A 21,743-nucleotide genomic window follows, 5' to 3' on the forward strand; every position below is an offset into this window, starting at 1 on the left:
ATTTATTAGATAGGGGGGGAAATATCTATAAACATAAAATAGAAGAAAATTGTTATTGTTTGGATGATGTATCATCCAAAAGCTCTTGTGTTAATGCAGGAATATCCAAATGTGAAATTATTCGATCATGAGAACTGTAACCTAATCAGTACGTGTGGTTTGAATGGACTGACTGAGTGGTAACTATGGGCATGTGGGGCATGGTTGGAGAAGGTGGGTCACTAGGGGCATGCCCTGGAAGGGTTTATCTTTCCTGCGTTGTTTCCCTTTCTATCTCTACTCCCCAGCAGTCATGAACTGAGCAGTTATCCTCTTCCATGCCCTTTTGCTATGATGTTCTACATCACCTCTGGCCTAGAGCAATGGAGCCACATGACCATGGAAGGAAACTCCAAAACCCTGAGTTCAAAATTAATATTTCCTCCTCAAAGTTGCTTTTGTCAGGTATTTTGGTCACAGTGACTAAAAGATGACTAACACAAATCTAATTGGTACTCAGAGGTGGAGTCATTGCCCTAACTCCTGACCATGTATTTTTGAGCCTTTGGAGATTATTGGCAGAAGGATATTAAAAAGGTTTGGCTATTTAGACTAGAGAATGCTTAGAATTTGTAAGCAGAGTTTAATGTTTGATTCTGGTGGGAGCTCAGAAGATCAGAATGCATACAATAAAGTCTGTGCTCATGAGGTTTCAAACCAGAGTGAGGATTATATTAAGAATTGGACTAGAGGTTGCTCATGCTATATTCTGGCTTAAAAAAAAATTATCTACATTTTGCTTATATACTGAGATTTTATGTAAGACTGAATTTAAAGGTAATGGATTCAAAGCCACCAAGGGATGCCAGGGCTGCCGTACCTCCAGCAGCCACCGCCACCAGAAGTGGGCTTTGGGAATGGGCCTCTGGCCACGCGCTGAAGCAATCCTGGATATCTCCAACACCATCCTGCAGGGCGCCTGTGGAGGGCGAGGCAGCGAGCCGCCTCTGTGGGCCCACGTTTCTGCTCCTCCAACGTGCCTTTCAGCTCTGATGGGGATAGCAGCTCCATGGACAATGACGGCAGCATAGAGCAGGAGATCCAGACGTTTTTGGCTCTGAAGGCACAGTTAGGAAGTCTGCTGGCCAGAGCCGAAAGCTGCTCACAGCCCACCCCAGGCCCACTCTCCCCACCTAGCCCCAGCAGCCAGACCGGTGTCCCCAAGGCCCCTCTCTAAAACCCCAGACCTGCCACTGAGCTGCAGAAGAAAACGCAGAGGTTCTGTGATGTTGTCCACCCCCAAAAAAACAAGGGAGATGAAAGAAAGTGCCCAGGTATGGCGACTGCAGCCAGGGGCAAGCTCAGCCTGGCCACAGCGGGCAGGACCCATCCATCCAGGCAGGGAAACATGGGTGAGGCCCCAGGCAGGGAGTGCCAGGCCAGAAGCCAGCCTGTCCCCTCCAGGCCTTTCATGCTCAGTGACATTTGCATGTCACAAGGCCTTGGGGTACAGGGGAAGGCAGAAGAAGGGAGGAGCGTTGGTGAGAGAAAGCTCCGGTGACAAGAGCAGCTCACTGGACAGTGACAAGGACCTCGACACGGCCATCAAGAACCTGCTGAGATCCAAGGGGAAGCTCAAGAAGAGGTGCAGGGATCCCCCAGCAGCCTTCAGGAAGAAGATCAGGTTCAGCACCCCTGAGACACAATTGGTGCACACACTGGGAGGCCTCCCGAGAGCCTGGAAGGACAGAGGCCCTTGGGTGCTGAGGAGCTGCTTGTCCATGTCCAGAAGGGACAGCAGGGCATGCCTGGGAGATGACCGCCGGGTGCCTTCAGTGGTACAGCAGAGGGGAGGAAGCTGGGGGGCAAGGACGCAGCCCCAGCTCTCCAGTCCAGGAAGAGACACCTGAAGGGACCCCATTCTCCAAGGAAACAGGAGCCCGTGACCATGCGTGCTCTGCCCCCAGCTCCCTATCTGACGGCGTTCAATGGACAGTGAAGGCAGCATCGAACTGGAGATTAGAAAGTTTTGGGCAGAAAAGGCTAAGGAGTCCGTGAGCAGTTCAGCAGTTCAAGGAGAGGGCCCAGCCCTGCCGGAGGAGCCCTGCAGAAAGGAGCTGGCCCCCGGCTCTGCAGCCTGGCGTGTGCACATGGAGCAGAGGGCCAGGGATAGCCCTCCACTGGCTGAAGGACTAAGGGGCACAGAGAAAGCTGGGGGACCGTGAGCCCCCAGCCTCTTCATCTCTGGCAGGAAGGGCACAGCCCACACAGAGCACACTTCCCACCACCCCGCTACTGCAGGGATGTGAGCCCACACTGCCCAGGAGTGCCAGTGGGAACCCCTCTGCCAAAGGGTGTCCAGTGAATAAGAGAAATGTCTATGTTCACAAAGAACAGCGCTCGCCCCATGCTGAGCCCGCAGCCACAGAAAGTGCTTTTGGTCAGCTGCCCAGCTGTGCCACAGAAGGAGCCGAAACCAGAAGCTCCAGAGGAATCTTTCACGTCAACTATGGGAGCCGGAGCTTGCTGTCCCCCACCCGGGACCCCAGGCTGAGCTGGCCCTCCCCTGGAGTAACCTTGTCCACCACAGCCAGCTGCACAGCCCATGGTCACTGAATTCAGAAGGTTGGAGTTCAGCATGGATCGGGGACTTCAGGGGTGAGAAAGAGAAGTAGACCCAGGGGCAGGCCAGGGTACCACACAGCTTCATGTTGGACCCCAGGAAGAAGCTCTCCTTTCCAGGCTTCTCTCCCCTGCTGTCCACCCAGCTGTTCCACTTTGGGAGAGCATCCCCTGGGAAGGCCAGCAGGCCGGCCTCTTCAGTCCCCACCTAGGCCTGCCTCTGCAGGGCCCGTCCTTCTCAGCCTTCAGAGAGACCCAGGCCCGTCACAGCCCCCATATTTGGAAGCCCACACTTGCTCTTGAAGAAGGACAGTGGGCACTGGCCAAGTTGGAAAGCCTGGGCAGGGCTCGGTTTGCAGGACAAGAGGAACTTGGGCTCAGAGGAAGGCATCCTGGACCTGAGGTATGCTCACAGGGTGGTGAACAGGGATGACCAGGACCAGGAGATGCTGGGCAGCAATACCAGTGAATGCAGCGACAGCTCCCTGGAGGACGGTGGCTCAGTGGTGAAGGGCAGAGTCCTCAAGCTATGACGCGCAGCCTGGCCCTGTCCCCTTGTGGAGAGCCGAGTGCGCAGGAGAGTGGCAGCCAGAGTCCTGTACGTAGCTCTGTACATGTGTACAATAACATGAGGTTTATTTAACAGATGTGTCCTGGTAAATATGATTTTTGTAGCTTTTTGTAAATTATTTAAAGTGCTATAAAAATATTTTTGGAAAATGTCGTCTCGATTTTGAAGGGTGTTCCTAACTGCAGCATTCTGTGGTCCACACAGGAGCCGCAGATGAGCACACATTTTGGTTCTTACCGTCACAGCTAGGGTCACCTTGGCCAGGACTCTAGCCAGTTGCTGGTTCAGATGTTCAAGCCTGGGGAGGCTGTAGCCACCCTCTGGGAAGCCCTAAAATGCCCATGTCTGTCGGAAGCTCCCAGAATAGTGCTTTTAATAAAGAACTCACTGGTCCTTAGCAGCCAGAACAGTTCCTCTGAACACTAAGATCACAGCCTTGGATTAGTAAAATATTTCAAAGTACAGTGGCCAGCAAGTGAACTGACCAGCCAGTCTTGGCCTCGTGAGACCCTCACTGAGACAGTGGCACACTCTGCAGCCCTGCCCTCTGGTGTCCAGGCTCCTGCAGTCACTAGGTGATTCTAACATCTAAGTAAACCTCTTTTCTTGGGAGAATTGCTGTCCTCTTTTGATCATGGGTCTAAAAGATCACACCGCATGTGCATTTAACCGTCCTTTTCTTGATTTGTGCACACGAATGAATAAGCACAGCAATTAGGTGGTTTGGTCCCCAGACACCTTGGCTAGAGCTCAGTGCTGGGGACATGCCTTGCATACCTCCATACCTGCCGTCCAGGAGCTGCAGCCCAGTCAGGGGTCTGACCAGTGGCCGAGCCAGTGCTGCCAATGATCTCCTGCAGCCCGCCTCCTGGGGCAGAAGGGCGCTGGTTGTAGGCCATGGCCTCTGGTCCCTGGGTCAAGGCCAAGTGATGCTGCTGCCTTGGTTTCCTCACCTTCTGCCCTGTGGCACCAAGGTACCCAAGGCCACTGCGAGGACAAGCCATGCTGGCCACTGATGCCCTCCAGTCACCCCAAGTTCTGCGACTCTGGTTCAGCTGTGAGGCAGTTAGCCGGTGATGTTGGTATTCTAATGTGGATGTGAGTCTCTACACCTCCTGTACCCCTGGGTATAAATAGGAACCCACTTCTGTGCCCAGGTGCAGACACCGCCCAGGGTAAGCATCTGCTGGGCGAAGCTGCAGTACTGAGCATCCCAATGTGTGTGTGATAGCTTCCTGTGGCATGTTCATTCACTTAAGTGCTTCTGAGAAAAAACAGCTCCATGTAATCCATGCCCTGACTTTTATTTAATTTTTTAAAGAGTGCTTTTAACTCCTGGAAACAAACATCAGCTCATTTTGTACATAAGAACTTTTTTTAATGAATAAATCAAGCATCATCAACAAGTAAAAAAAAAAAATAAAGGTAATGGATTAATTAATCTCAAGGCAGCCCAGCATTCAGGCAGTGGCATAAATTTTGGTGGCAGGTTTTAATCAGGCTTATTATGAGAATTGGAAGCAAAAAGCAGAGAATTTTAAAATTTATAGTTTGGCCATAAAATTGCAGTTAATTGGAGCCTTGAAAGTCATATATGTTAAAGATATTACAGCCACTTAGGAGATACTAAGTATTTTTCACAGATAATTAAAAAATGTTTTGGGGCATCTCAGGAATTTGCAAGACCTTACTCAATGGAGGCTTAAGAGCCTGAAAGTGAAAATTCCTTCAAGAAATCATGGGTGTGCCTTGCTCACACAGAGGTAATTCTGATTTATAAAGTATCTCCCAAAAGTTTATTTATAAAAAATTGGTACTGAAAAATGGGGTCATTGCTTTGACTACCCTGACCGTATGGTTCAGAAGCCTTTGGAGCTTGTTTGCAGGTGAAGAATTTTGAAGAGTTAAAAGATGCAATCTGACTGAGTGTGGGGGCATCTGATTGTAATCCTAGCAACTCAGGAAGCTGAAACAGAAATATCAGAAGTTTGACAGAGATATGAAAAATTGTGTTCTATATGTGTAATAAGAATTGTGATGCATTCCACTGTCATGTATTTAAAAAGTAAAAACAATTTTTAAAAAAAGAAAGAAATATCACAAGTTTGAGGCAAGCCTCAATAACTTAGGACCTTAGCAACTTAGTGAAACCTGTCTTAAAATAAAAAAAATAAATAAAAGGATCTAGTGGCATAGCTCAGTGGTGAAGCATCCCTGGGTTAAATCTCTTGTACCAAAGAGAGAGAAGGAGACAGAGAAAGAGATTAAAGGTGCAAGCTGGAAAAACTTTAGAATAGTAAGCAGAACTTAATGGGCAATTCTAGTAGGAGCTCAGCAGATCACAAAGCCAATAAGACTGTGGAGAGTAAACACTGGGCTCATGATATTTTAGAAAAGGAGGACTCTCGTGGAAATTGTACTAGAGACTACTCATGTTAAATTCTGGCAAAGAAGTAGCTACATTTTCCCCATGTATTGAGGCTTCTTGTGAGACTGAATTTAAATGTGATGTTCTAATTAACCTGACAAAGGAAATTTCAGGGGATGCCATAAATATTCCTGGCATCCTTTATCCAAGTTTACTGTGATAATGAGGAGCAGAAAGCAGAGCAGAAAGATTAAAAAAAAAACAGGCACTTTGGCCAGAAAAGTAGAAGCAAAAATGGAGCTAAAGAAGATGTGGTTGTTAAAGAGATTATACTTACTACAATGATTCTTAGCACTTTACAAAGAGACACTAGGAAACTGGCATGAGGGCATCTTAGGAATTGGCAAGACCACATTCATCTCAGGCTCAAAGGTGTAAAAGTAAAAATTCATTTAAAAGACCATGGGGACACCCTTCTTGAGAAAGGGGTCCTAGAAATTTGTTTCACTGTGGAGCCAAGCAGACACCCAGAGAATGCTGCAGCTATGATACCAGGAGGATTGGCTACTTCTGCATGAATGCAAGATGCTGAATTTAGGGGGTCAGGGAGACTTTTACCAGAATTTAAAGGAAAGCCTTGGAGGCCAGGTGAAGCGAAACAGGGTGAGAATCCCTGCAGGTATCCCCTAAAAGGTTAATGTGTGAAGATATGAGAAGAAAGTCAAATCTACAGTGGAGAACTCCAATATTAAGAGATGCTAGGAATGTCTGCTGCTGCAACCTGCATAGCTGTTAATTCAGGACAACCAGAGGGGGTGATGAGGGGATGAAGAAAAGACAAACAGGCACACAAATAAAGAAATCTAGGGCTTGGTGGATCACTAAACTCTGGTAGGGAGATAGTGACCCAGAACCAGCTCAGCATGTTTATTATATAAGATTTTTCTTAGGGGATCGGGTACCAGGGATTGAACTCTGAGGCACTCAACCACTGAGCCACATCCCCAGCCCTATTTTGTATTTTATTTAGAGACAGGGTCTCACTGAGTTGCTTAGTGCCTCTCCATTGCTGAGGCTGGCTTTGAATCCAAGATCCTCCTGTGTCAGTTCCCAAGCTACTGGGGTTAGAGGTGTGCATCACTATGTCCAGCTATTATATCAGTTTTAACTTCAAAAGGGTTATTGTGAGAAAGTTTCTTCTAAACAAGCAGAGCCAAGGTCATAGGTATGAGCAGCCCAATTATAATTGTCAGCTTGCATCTATAATTTTCTACCCCCAGGCAGCTGTTGTCTGAACTTCTAGGTCAAAAACTGATAGTCCCCTGGCTAACACAGAACCTCCTTTTGGACAGGGCATAACCAAAGCAACTGGGTCTCCATTGGCAGCTTTTCACTGAGAGTTCCCAGTAGAGGCATCACTTTTGCAGGAAATTTCAAGGACCATAACTCAGTCATTGCTCTTGACAGTCTACTAAGGTAAACTGCATGAATCAAGCAGAGACATGCCAGGAAAGAGGTCATGTGGGCTGCAACCATCAAGGTGATAGGGACAGCTACACAAGTCCTTTGGATTAAATTAGATTATGAGAGTTTTAAACTAATGTAGGGTAAAACTTAGAGGAAGCAGGTCACTAGCAGCATAACTTTGGGGTTTCTACTTTGCCCCTGATGAGCAGGGTGCGCTCTCTTCTCTCTTCTCTCTTCTCTTTCTCTCTCTCTCTCTCTCTCTCTCTCTCTCTCTCTCTCTCTCTCTCTCTCTCTCTCTCTCCTTCCTGATTGTCACATCCTGAGCTGCTTTCCTCCAACATGTCCTTGCCATAATGTTTTGTCTCACCTATGGAGAAGTGGACCCAGGGCTATGGAGTTGGCTGACCATGTAACTATCCCCTGAAACCATGATCCAAAATAAACTTTTCCTCCTCTAAGATGTTCTTGTCAGATATTTTGGCCTCAGCAGTGAAAAGCTGACTAAAACAGCATTCCCAGAGCATATTTTCCAGGGTTTCTTTCAGCATACTCTATCAAACACTCAGAAGCCATTGAAGGTTTTGTCCACGGTGTTCTGACTACTGCTTGAGCTGACAGCAGAGTTTGGTGTCATCCATGAGGTATTAGTTATGCAGAAATGAAGAATGCTAGAGCTAGGGGTCACTGAGGCTTCCCCTGAAATTTCAAAGGAAGGCCTAGAAGGCCAGACAACAAGTAGCAGGGTAAAAATTCCTGTAGACTGGCCCCACGAGAGCAATGTGTGAGGCTAGAAGGGTGAAGCCAAAGCTCGAATGGCAACTCCAGAAGTTAAGAGATGCCAATAACATGGATTATCTGCCAAAGAAAGCAGCCAGCTATGGAGAGAGCAGGTCTTAGTGAGGCCACATGAGCTGCAACCTTCAAAACCAAAGAAGCAGGGATTCCCAGATCACATCTCAGATATTGGATGTGGAGCAACAGGAAAATTTTCCCCAGTGCATTTCAGTCTTGTTCTGGTTCCATTCCTTCTATATTTCTGTTCCCCCATTTTTGAATGAAAATTTTTACTCTGTGCCATTGTACTGTTACAGATCAAGAGCCCACCATCTCCATGGTCAAGGCAGCTATGGAGGTGCTTAGTGAACAGTTCTTATAATTACACCTAAAGATTCCATACATGTCACTCAGAGTAGCAGGCATAAGTTTATTAGAAGAAATAGGAAAAGGGGAAAAGGAGATACTCACAAGGAATGGGTCTCTTAGAGAAGAGAGGGATTTTCTGCCCCTCCTCCCTTCCTGTTTTTGGGGAGATAGGATCCGAAGGAAGAGACATTTTGCTAATGACATGCTAAAGATCCAAGACAACTCTGGGTCATTTTGGCCAAACTTTTTCTTACAGATTTTATGGTTAAGGATCTTGCCTATCTTGCTCAGTCTGGAATCTGGTCTGTGGGAAGGTCATAAAGCACCCCTTCAAGGTAATTTGTGTTCTTGTTATTACAGGGGGGAGTATTTCAAGCCTGCATTTCTCCTTCAGATAACAGCTTGTTTGCTGAGAAATGTAACATATCCTACTGACTTAATCCAGTCAAGGTTGCAGGCACATTGCTTTTTAAATGAAAACATGTGTACATTAGCACAGTGAATCCAGTTTCTAGAATTATCCCCTGAACCTCATGTTCCCAGTATTCATGACAATATGTTGACTATCTTAATATTGTATATATAGGTATATATATAAAGTATAAAAAATTAGCTTTTGATTTTTACAGGAATTCACATTCAAGAGTTTGTCTTAAGTCTCAGAAGAGAAAATTCTGAAACTGTTAAAATATTAAGGGGACTTTTGGAAATGGAATAATGAATTTATCATTATGAGACAAACTGAGATTTGGGGGTCCATGGATGAAATGTTATGATTTGAAAATGAGGTGTCCTCAAACCCCTGTGTTAATGCAGGAATATTCAGAGGTGAAATGATAGATGAGAACTATAACCTGGTCCATCCTTCCTAATTTGAATGGACTAGCTGGGTGGTAACTGTAGGTATATTAGGTGTAGCTACATAAGGTAGGTCACTGAAGAAATGCCCTAGAAGGATTCATCTTCCTAATGTTCCCTTCCCCTTGATCTCTCTGCTTCCTAGCAGCCATAAACCAAGCATGGCCATGATGCCCTGCCTCACCTCTGGCCCAGAGTAATGGAGCTGGCTTACCATGGACTAAACCTCTGAAACTTTGGGTCCAAAATAAACTTTTCCTCTTCTAAATTGTTATTGTGAAGCATTTTGGTCACAGCAACAAAAATCTGACTAACACAATCACAGATTATAATAGACCTCACATCAATTGGAAAACAAGACTATTTGCAGAGTTGAGAAAAGAATCAGGAAAATACTAATGAAGTTTCTGTTAAAGACAAATGTAGTCATAAAATAACACTATTGGCTTGTCATTAGATGAAAAGGGTTTCCTCTGAACCCCAAAACACCCCTCCACATTTAAATGTGACTTCAGATTTAAGGCAGTCATGTGATACCATCCTATCTAATTTACCACTATTCTCATTCAGTATTTCTTATTAAATATTTCTTCTGTATTTTCTCATCAGAATTTCCTTTAAACTCTCCCCATCTTGGAGCCTTCTTGGTATACCCTCATGTACTCACATACATACACACATAGCCAAAGTCACACCTCTGAGCATTTTTTGCCTTCTATTCAGCTCATTGGGAGAGGGAATTCTGCCCTAAAACTCCAAAGATGGCAAACACACAACATTCAGCACTGGGTAGATAATATTGACAGCAGTCACATAAACTCACATCCAAGAGAGAAGAACACAGAAGCCATGCTTCACTCAGAAGCAGAATGAACAACTCCTTGGCTGGCAGCAAACTGAAGCCTGGCAATTTGAGTCCTGGCTGGGATATGGCTAGTCTGGCTGATAGGGGAAATAGTGAGGTAGGAAGCCTCACTATTGGATGGTGGTACACATCTATTGAAAGCTAGGAAAGTCAAGGTTTGGCCCTGTGGGACTTAAGACATCAAGGCAGCACGTAGATTCTAGGCCTTACAATACACCTCTCCAGTATTACTTATGGATATTTTTATAAAATATTGCCCTTGCGTCCTGGCTTATATGTCAGCTTCCATTTTGGAAGTGCTCATTCCACTACAAGGATTTCTCTATTGCCCCACCCAACCTTTTCTTTTCAGGTACTTATATTTCATGATATAGTTATCTTCTAAAACTCTTTTCATTTATTTTAAGATTGAAATCAAAAATCCTAAAAAAAAAAAAAACAGACTATTTCTAATCAATTTAACTGTACCCCCAAAACAAAGTTGAAGAACGCTTTTAGGAGTACAAAAATATCCTTTATAATGTCTGATATTCAGTCAAAAATTACCAGGCATCCACCTGGTGTGGTGGCACATACCCGTAGGAGGCTGAGGCAGGAGGATTGAAAGTTCAAGACCAGCCTGGGCAACTTAGTAAGATCCTGGCCTAGGGATGTAGCTCAGAAGTAAAGAGCTTTTCTAACATGTGCAGGACCCGAGTTTGATCCCAGTACTGTTTTTTAAAAATTACCAGGCTTCCAAATGCATAGGCAACAAAACACAAAAATTGGCAAAGGGTATTACATTAGATTAAAAAGTTTCTATCTAGCAAACAAAACAGTCAACAAAGAGACAACCAGCTGACAGAATGGGTGAACATATTTGTAAACTAAACATCTGACAAGAGTTAATATCCAGAATATTAGAAGGAACTCAAATTGTTTCTCAGATGTTTGGCTGAGATTTTTCAATAGAAAAATATATTAGGAACTCAACCAAAAGGCAAATAATAATAATAACCCAATTTCAAAGATGTGCAAAAGCTCTGACTAAGCATTTCTAAAATGAAGACACATAAATGGCCAACAGATATATGAATAAATGTTCAATATCATGAATTGAAAGGAAAATGTAAATCAAAACCATTATGAGATACCGCCTCACCCCAGTGAGAAATGACTATTGTCAAAAGACAAAAAATGACAAATAATAGCAAGAATATGGAGAAAGAGGAACTTAGACATTTTTGCTGAGAATGTAAATTAGGACAGCCATTATGGAGAGCAGTATGTCAATTCCTAAAAAACTAAAAATATAACAAGTGACCCAGTAATCCCGATAAGCTTATAACAAAGAACATGAAATCAGCATGTCAAAAGGACACTTTCACTCCTATGTTTATTATAGCATTATTCAAAATAGCCAGAATATGGAATCAACCTAAATGTCCAGCAATAGATGAAGGAAGAAAATGTGACATACATACACAATGGAATACTATTTATCCATTTTAAAAAGCATTTAATTGCTGTGCGCAGTGGTGCACACCTGTAATCCCAGAGGCTCAAGAGGCTGAGACAGGAGGATGGCAAGTTCAAAGCCAACCTCAGCAAAAAACAAGGCACTAAGCAATTCAGTGATATCCTGTCTCTAAATACAACACAAAAAGGGCTGGGTATGTGGCTCAGTAGTTAAGCACCCCTGGCTTCAATCCCTGGTACAAAAAAAAAAAAAAAAAAAAAACACATTTAATCTTGTCATTTGCAACATAGATAAGCCTGAAATACATTATGTATGTGAAATAAATCAGGCACAGGAAGACAAATTCTGCATAATCATATTCGTAAGTGGAATCTAAAAAAGTTGATTTCATAGAAGTTGAAAGAAGTTATTATCAGAAACTAGGGAAAATATGGGGAAGAAAAAGGGAGAAAAATCAGACAACAGGTATAATATTATTGCTTGATAGAAGGAATTCTGTGACATAATAGGGTAAATGTAATATTATAATATTACATTATAGAATTCAAAATAGTTAGAAAAGAGGAATTCAAATGCACTTACCACAAAGAAATTAAAAGTTTAATGTAGTGAACATGCTAATTATTCTGAGTTGATCAAAATATCACATTGAACCAGATCTAGCAGGGCCTACCTGTAGTGCAATATACTCATGAACCTGAGGTAGGAGGATCAAAAGTTCAAGTTCAACCTCAGCAACTTAGCAAGACCCTGTCTCAAAAAACAACACCAGCATATCACACTGAACTTCCTAAATATGGGAAAATATTATGTTTCAATCCAAACATCAGAAAATATATTTTAAAGTTACTAGGCATACAAAGAAATAGGAAAATACAATCCACAAGGAAAAAAAGCAAATGAAATTTATACAAAAATGACAAAGATGAAAGAATTAGACATTAAGACTGCTATTATATCTGCATACTATTTGTTAAGTAGAGAAGAAAGTATAATGTGTGAAATTAAAAAAAAAATCCATAGGGTGGAAGTAACAACTGATTGGTCATTGCAAAAGGAAAAACTAATAAACTTGAGCACATAGCAATGAAAAAAACTACATGAAAAGGGGGGAAATAATTGGAAGAAAAATTTAAAGAGAATTCACAAAGGGTAGTACAACTTCAAGCAAATATACATTTACTTAGACTAAAATAGAGTGAGAGTGGGAAATATCTGAAAAATAAAGACAAAAATTTTCCAAATTTGATGCAAATTATTATCACAAAAGTCTAAGAAGCTCAACAAATAGAAGAGATATAAATAAAAGTATATTGAGCCATATTATAATCAAAGTGCTTAAAATCATATTGCTATAAATAGTCTAAAAACAATCCAGAAAAAAATGATAAATCATATATACTGAGAAACAAAGACAAATTAACAGCAGATTTCCTGATTCTGTAAGCAGATTTCCTTACAGAATCAATGTAAGCTAGAAGGTATTTAAATAACATCATTAAACACTGAAAAAGAAAATGTCAATCTAGAACTCAAACAAAATATCTCTTGAAAACAGAGGCAAGGTCTGGGGATATAGCTCAATCAGTCAAGTGCTTGCCTCACATTCACAAGGCCCTAACTTCCATCCCCAGCACCACCACCACCACCAAAAAAAAAAAAAAAAAAAAAAACAGATAAAATAAAGAACTTTTCAGATGTTAGTATGTATATCTCCAGGCAGAAATGCCAGTAGAAAATATGTTCATCAGAGGAGGATCCCCACAGCATCAGGACCCACAAAGCAAGAGGAAAATTCAGTGAGGCGGGTAATGAATAGGAACTCACTGAAGTGCCTTCTACCCACAAAGGCAAGCAGTAACCAAAGGCTACAAAACCAAAACTTATGAAAATGGAAATTTCATTCCCACCAAATGCTTTCACCACCTTAGCACAAATAAGCTCCTTATTTCTGAGCAAGATTTTTCCTCTTTTTTTAATTTGCATTTTCTTTCTTACTTTTTTTTCTTAGTTCTTTTTCCTTATACCCATAATCCCACTTTTATTCTATTTTTTTGTATTCTTATTTTTTTTTAATTTTAACATTTAAAAAATTTTTTTCAAACATCATATTGTATTACCTTTTGGTTTTTTCTATTATACATGATTTTGTGTACATGTACATGGGTATGTGTGTGGGAGTGTATGTGTGTACTCACTGTGTGAATAAGTTAAAATACATATGTATATTTTTATAATTTTATCTTTATATTAATTGCTTCCTTCTACACTTGTTTATTATTCAGCCTTGATTTATCTTGGATAGGGTTTAAGTATATGCAGGTTTAAATTACTTAGATCTTACAGTTGTTGATTTGATCATACTTTGGGTCTGACCTCTTTTTCTTCCTGCTTTTCACTCTTTTCCTACTACCAGTCAATTTTTTTGTTCCTATTTCCTCTCTTTCTTTATCTTATCATTCTTATTTAATCTTTTACCACTTCTTCTTTACAGTCAATATCTGCTCCCTACCTCCTGCCTCTCCTCTGATCACTGTTTTTAAGAAATTTCAAAATTTCTCCCTCCTTCCCACCATATTTTCTCTTTACTTCAAAACCTGTTGTTGCACTGAACAATAGAATTATATCAGTATATGCAATTCATACCCTGCTCATGTTGAGGTGATTATTAATACAGTGGATGACATAATAGACACATGATATTGAAGGCTGAATCTAGTTCACAAATTTGTTTTGCTGGTACTAATGTTAATTGTTGACCGCCACCATTCCTATATAGATGGCTGTTAATGTTACAGATGTCAAAATAGATGCTAGATATTTATCTTTATATGTCAGTTTTTTGTCATTGGTTCTACTCCTAGCTTCCTCCTCCAAGAAGGACTAGAAAGTACTTCAAGCCTACAGAGTAGAGACCATGCTGCCAAAAAATTCTTACACCCTAGCCAAAGAATAATGAATCTCACCCCACACAAGATCTAAACCCTACATGAGCCTAAGTGTAATTTTTAACACCTAAAAGTAGGGAGACAAAATCCCCCCAAAATAACAGGTTCCCAGGAGGAACAAACAGAGGGAAACTTCAGGTCCCCTTCCCACGTTGATATCTACACATACATCAAAAAACAAGAAATCACCAGGCAACGTGGCATACCCCTATAATCCCAAAGCCTGGGAAGGCTGAGGCAGGAGGATCATAAATTCAGAGCCAGCCTCAGCAACAGTTAGGAGCTAAGCAACTCAGTGAGACTCTGTCTCTAAATAAAATACAAAATAGGGCTGGGGATGTGGCTCAGTGGTTGAGTGCCCCTGAGTTCAATCCCCAGTACCCAAAATAATTTTTTTAAAAAAATTTTATGTTCTACCTTAAAGCTTTAGAAAAAGAAAATAAAAATAAAAATCAACAAGATACAAGATGAAAAAGGAGAGGTTACTGTGACACTTTAGAATTATTAGAAACTACTTTGAAACTTTATACTCCAATAAACTGCAAAATCTAGAAGCCACTGACAAATTTCTAAACACATATGACTTGCCCAAACTGAATAGGTAAGATGTAGAAAATCTAAACAGACTAATATCAAGTAATGAAATTAAGCCACAGTTAAAAGCCTACCAACAAAGAAAAACCCAGGACCAGAAGGCTTTACAGTGCAGTTCTACCAGACTAAAGCGGAAATAACTCAGTCTTCCTCAAATTATTCCATGAAATTGAAAGGTAAGGAACACTCCCAAAAGCATTCTATGAAGCCAGTATAATCCAGATGCCAAAACTAGACAAAGACTCATCTAGGACAGCAAACTACAGACCAATATCCCTTTATCCTTAATAAAATATTAGCAAATCACATTCAAAAAATATTAAGAAGATAATATACCAGGATCAAGTGGGCTACATCCTAGGGTTGCAAGGCTGTTTCAATATACACAATGTAAATGTAATTCACCATCTAAATAGAATTGAGAATCATATAATCATCTCAATAGATGCATAAAAGGCCTTTGATCAAAATATAGGACCCATTCATGTTAAAAACACTGAAGAAACTAGGGATAAACGGAACTTACAAAGGCTAGATACAGCAAACTCATAGTCAACATCATACTGAATAGAGAAAGCTGAAAACTTGTCCTCTACAATCAGGAACAAGACAAGAATGTCCACTCTCACCACATCTATTCAATATAATTCTCAAAAATCTATCAAGGACAATCTGGCAAGAGAAGGAAATTAAGTTAAAGAAATATAAATTGAAAAAGAAGAAATCAAACTATGCTGATGACATGACCCTATGTCTAAAAGACCCCAAAATATTCCACCAGAAATATTTCTAGAACTGATAAATAAATTTAGCAAAGTAGCAGGATACAAGATCAACACTTATAAATCAATAGATTTTCCTATATTCCAACTGTGATTCAGCTTAGAAAGAAATCAGGAAAATCACCTCATTCATAATGCCCTAAAAATAATACTGGGAATTAATCTAACCAAGAAGGTGAAAGATCTATGAAACCTATAGAACACTAAAGAAATTGATGAGGACCTCAGAAGATTGAAACACCTCCTATGTTCTTGGATAGGCAGAATTAATATAGTCCAAATAGCCAAACTATGAAAAGTAATACTCATATTCAATGAAATCCCCATAAAAATACCAATGATATTCTTCACAGAACTAAAATAATATTAATAATAATTCTAAAATTCATTTGGAAGAATAAGAAATCAGAATCCCAAAGCAATTCTGAACAAGAAAAGTGATGCAGGAGACATCATAATACCTGACCTCAAATTGTATTACATAGATATAGTAGCAAAAACAGTATGGTATTAGCATCAAAATAAATATTAAGACCAATAGAATAGAATACAATAGAAGACAGAGACAAACTCAAATTTTTACAGCCATCTGATACTTGACAAAAGTATCAAAAATATATGTTGGAGAAAAGACAGCCTCTTTCATAACTGGTGCTGGAAGAACTGGATATCCATATGTAGAATAATGAATTTAAATCCCTATCTTTCACCCTGAACAAAACTGAAATCAAAATGGATCAAAGACTTAGACCAGAAATCTTGAAATTGCAAGAAAGAAACATAGGTCAACCCTCCATCATAAAAGTTCAGGCATTGACTTCCCAAACAAGACCCCTAAAGCTCAAGAAATAAAACCAATAATCAATAAATTAGATGCCATCAGACTGAGAAGTTTCTGCACAGCAAAGGAAATTATTAAGAGAGTGAAGAGAGAGCCTATGAGATAGGAGAAAATGTGCCATCTACTACTGTAATAGGGAACTAATATCCAGGATAGATAAAGAACTCAAAAACTCAATGCCAAAAAAAAAAAAAAAATAGCTAAAGAACAGTCATTCCCGGCTGAGTTCAGGACAAGAGCTCTTCTTTTTGGACATGAACAGAACAGAAATAACAATAATAATAGCAACAACAACAGAATCTACTATGGCCATATTTTTATCCAGAACTTTAAACAAATGGGCAAAAGATCTAAACAGAAACTTCTCAAAAAAAATACAAATCTTCTTCAATAAATATATGAAAAAAGTGTTCTGCATCTCTAATAATTAGAGAAATGCAAATCAAAATTAAGATTCCATTAGAATGACAATTATCAAGAACATGATGGTGAGAAATGCTGGAGAGGATGTGGGGGGAAACGTACACTCTGACATTTTTGGTGTGACTGTAAATTAGTATAACCATTCTGGGAAGCAGTGTGGAAATTTCTCAAAAATCTAAGGTTAGAACCATCATATAATCCAGCTATCCCACACCTCAGTGTTTATTGGAAAGATCTAAAATCAGCATACTGTAAAGATACAGCTACTACAATGTTTATAGCAGCGCAATTCACAATAGCCAAATTGTGAAATCAACCCAGTTGCCCATCAACAGATGAACTGATAAAGAAAATGTGTTATATATACACAATGGAGTTTTACTCAGCCATAAAGAATGAAATGTCATTTGTCAATAAATGGATACAAATGGAGGAAATCATGCTAAATTAAATAAGCCAGAGTCAGAAAATCAAAGGTTGAATGTTTTGTCTCATATTTGGAAGCTACACCAAAACAAAGGAAAGAAGCAATGGGGACCAGGATTGGATATTATAAAGATAAAGGAAAGATCAGTGGAGTAGATATAGGAGAATGAGAGGGAGGAAGGAAGGGAAAGAGGAAGATAAATGGAATAAATTTAACAAAATCATATTACACTCATATATAAATATGTATGGATATTCATATATAAAAATTTCATTTTTATGTGTGTGTAGAAGAAAGGAAGTTTTTAATAGAAGAAGGAGAATAGAGAGGGAGAAGGGGAGGAAAAGGGATGGGCAATGGTGCTTAAAATAAAATTCCTTGTATGTATGATTTTGTCAAAATTATCCCAATTACTACGTATAATTATGATTTATTTTTTTTAAATGAAAAGAAAAGGAGTTCATCCACAAACTGGAGATCTGAATGGTGCCTCAGAATAAGTGTATAAGAATAAAGAAATTTTAAGATAGCAATCCAAGATTGATATCCTAGGATTTGGGATTTTAGAGAATGAGTAATCCTAATACAGGCAAGATCAACTTATAATGAAGGCATTGAAGACTTCAAGAGGAATGCAGAAGGCAGTCTTTAGAAACGAATTAAGATATTCAAACTTCAGGGTCTTTTGCGGCAATTCACACAAATCACTGAAAAATATCTATATTTATGTGTCACCAGTGTTTTAAAATTCAATTTTAAAAACTCTACCATAGTTGTCTTACTTGGAACTTTGTTAACTTCTTTCCTGAAACACAGTCAATGACTGACAGTACCAAAGAAAAATTATGAAAGTATATTCTATGAACCTTGCAAGAGTTTAATAAAAAAACTGGAAATTATTTTCTGATTGGAAATAGAATTGGGAATAAAACCACAACAGAATTATGATTATTAGCATCTTATTGTGAAATTATAATACATTATATGTTTACATAATATACAATATTACATAATAAATAATATGATATTAATCTAAAATTATATTGTTATTATAATGTCCCTCCAGTCACATCCCCCTCTCTCTCTAGTACATAAAAATAAAGTGCACATTTTCACTTGAAAGAGCTTCAGTGAAACCACTATCCTCAAGTGAAAGTCGGATTTCTATTAAGATAAAATGGTAAAGAGTTTTAGTTTAAAAAGAAAATGTCTAAAGGAATGTTCATTTGAAAAAAAATATGCTGGAGAATATAGTAGAAGTTTATGGCAAGCTCACATCTGTGGGAGATGAGTCTAGAATATGGAAAAACAGTCACTCCCAGCTGAGTTCAGGACAGAGCTCTTTGGTCATGGACAGAAGAAGGACAATAATAATAGTAGCAACAACAATGGAATTTACTCTGGCCATATTTTTATCTGAAATTTTTTTAAAAAACCTCTATGGTAATAAATGGGTATCTGAAACCAGAATATTCATTGTTAGAGAACATTCTATATTTTATCAATAACTTAAGAAGGATAAAAAGGATTCCATAGTTTTAGCTTCCTTGTAGAAACTCTCAAGTACTCTTTTTCCTCTAAATAAATAAAGCAAAATATGAGTAAATCCCCAAGGAGGCCCTGGACGGATCTATTTAGCACCTTCCAAAACTTTGTAATTGGGATTTGGTGGCTCAGAACCAACATTCTTTTATAACAATATTATTAATTAACTTCTTTTGATCCAGAGTCCCAAGAGCTGTTTTCATCTAAATCTCTAGGGCAAATAAGCCCAGAAAAAAACATGGTTCATCCAATTGGGGGAAAAATAATATAAGAAGGGAAGCATACCAGAGAAAAGGAAAGAGGTAAACTCTTTAAAATATCCAAGTCATGTTAATGTGGTGAGACATTTAGAGTACTCAAGAGCATTTAGTAAAAACTTCCATAGAAAGATACTGTAATAACCATGAAAGCAGAATGAGATTCCAAAATAATTTCTGAATTCCCTTCTCTGAGCCGTCACTTGGTGAGTACACCTAAGAATTCCACATTAGCCATATCTGGTTGAGTTACTCATATAAAATTCTATGTCCAAAAAACCTAGTTAATTTATTTTTAAATAACTAAAATGATTGAAAATTAACAAAAGGGAAATATGTAGCCTGCCTAGATGGAGAAAAATGCTTGAAGGTTGAGAATAATCAATTTTCTAAAAATTTTAAATGAAAATCATGGAAAATCTACTTGAATTCTATTATGACTAATTTACTTCTATAACTTTTCAATTCACTTTCTGTAACTATAACATTCTGTACAAAAACAGAATGTAGAATTTATGTTGTGCTAACTCACTGGGATGTTATGGACTAAGAATATCTAAATAGTAGTGATGCTTGAAGGATTGTCATGGCAGAAAAGGTTAACATTTTGTCTGCAAGTCCTATATGTACATAAACATATTTTTGGAAATATGAAAGACATATTCCCACCAGGTACAGTGGCACATGCCTATAATCCCAGTGTCTCTGGAGGCTGAGACAAGGAGGGTCATGGGTTCAAAGCCAGCTTTAGCAAGAGCAAGGCACTAAGCAACTCAGTGAGACCCTGTCTCTAAATGAAATACAAAATAGGGCTGGGGACGTGGCTCAGTGGTTGAGTGTCCTTGACCTCAGTCCCCAGTAACCCCTCCCCAAAAAAGACATCTTCCCATTTCAGATAGGAACTTTAAACTCAGCCAGTGCTGAGGCAAGATAGTAAATTATGAGTCACTGATGTCACCCAAGCAGCAGCTGGATGGTTGTGTGTGAGGCTGCTGACCAGAAGGATCAATATTGGAGTTAGCTAGATGAGAAACCTAGTATGGTTCATTTCATCTTTGACAGATATTTCTATGGGTTAGAAATAGAAATAGAATTAGCAAAAAAAAAAAATGCAAAGTACAATGTTTGGAATCAATTTTGCACATGTAATAAAGTTCAAACCTCTCACTGTATCTGCATATATAAAGCATGTTAAGAGAATTTTACATTATCTTATGTAATTATTGAACTGTAAGTATTCTTTTTCATACATAGTTTATTTACTAATATCATATTACTTTTGTTTAAATTTACTTTTCTATATTTTGTCTCTTCAATCTGTCAACATGCTTAATGTATCAGATACCAATCTGGAGGGATTCAGGCCACTTATACATTAAAATATTCCTCAGCTACAAATTAAACTTTTCATCATTTATTGTTACTTATTCAGATAAGAAACAGTGAACTTTAATTGTTCATCTCCTTTAAGTGCATTTCAATCTTTTCTGAATGGGATTGTATTTTTAACAAGAATCTCTTAGGAACTGTCACACATGCAATTAAATTTAAACCTTATGGAAGCTCATTTGAAAGTCATAATTATCTTCATTTCTCAGATAAAGAAGCTGCAACTCCAAAGTGAAGATTTAATTAAATATAACAGAGATGGGGTAAAAACTGGGATTGAAAACAATTTTTAAGCTCTCATTAATCTAATCAACATTTAAATATTAAAATATAAAATTTGTCTTTTGGAACAACTTCATGGAAAAAAAATAATACAGGATCCACAAAAAACAAATAACAGAATGCCTCATAAAGAAATTTCACACATGATTGCCTGTGCTGCTACATTGACATGTGCATCCATGATTAACAACATCTGTGCAGTGATTTAGAAAATCATTTAAAATTTTGTTTACTAGAGAATAAAAACAGAATCTTTGAGGTGATTAGGAGTTGAAAAGCAACTGATAACAGGGCCCTAGGTCAATGATTGGACCTTATAAATGTATAGTCCATCTTTTTAATTTTTCAGATGAGAAAACTGAAGTTTCAAACTTAAAGACAATTTTTTAAAAAGAACAAAGTACTTTAATTCTATTGCATCATCAGCTATCAGGGCCTAACTGTGATCTAGAACTATCATCTCAGACAAAGAACCTATGGCAGACCCATAGAGACTTTAGCATAACCAATCACTCTGGCAAGCTAAATTCTAAAGCCAAGTCCTTCTTAGGGTTTTAAGTTGAGACAGAGATAGTGAGATCAAACATTCTATTCTCAAAAATGATTGTCTATCACTTGTTTGTGGAACCTGTATTAATAATGAAACAATTGCACAAAGATTTGTGTAAAAGAATAATTATTTGATCACTATGCAAGCAACAAATATAGACCATCTAAATTCCAAACACTAAGCAACAAGCTAAATATATCACACTATATGAGCCCTTAAAAATGATTGTTCAGGCTTCTAGTAATTGACATGGAAAGATGATATATTATAAAATTTTTTAAAAATAAGACACAGAAAAGAGGAAGAAAGGAGGAGTTAGTTATAAAATGGGATGCCAGTATGACTAATTTGGGATACATTGTTATGTAATTTG

General features: G+C 39.0%; 1 pseudogene across 1 annotated transcript; it reads left to right on the plus strand.

Moving 5' to 3' along the window:
• Positions 1-819: 819 nt before the first annotated feature.
• Positions 820-3,134, plus strand: LOC308641651 (protein phosphatase 1 regulatory subunit 26-like; annotated as a pseudogene). Its single transcript has one exon. The product of its transcript is annotated as a protein phosphatase 1 regulatory subunit 26-like (transcript).
• The last annotated feature ends 18,609 nt before the right edge of the window (positions 3,135-21,743 follow it).

This window comes from Spermophilus citellus (assembly GCF_964194105.1).
Source record: "Spermophilus citellus genome assembly, chromosome: 2".
NCBI classification, from domain to species: Eukaryota; Metazoa; Chordata; class Mammalia; order Rodentia; family Sciuridae; genus Spermophilus; species Spermophilus citellus.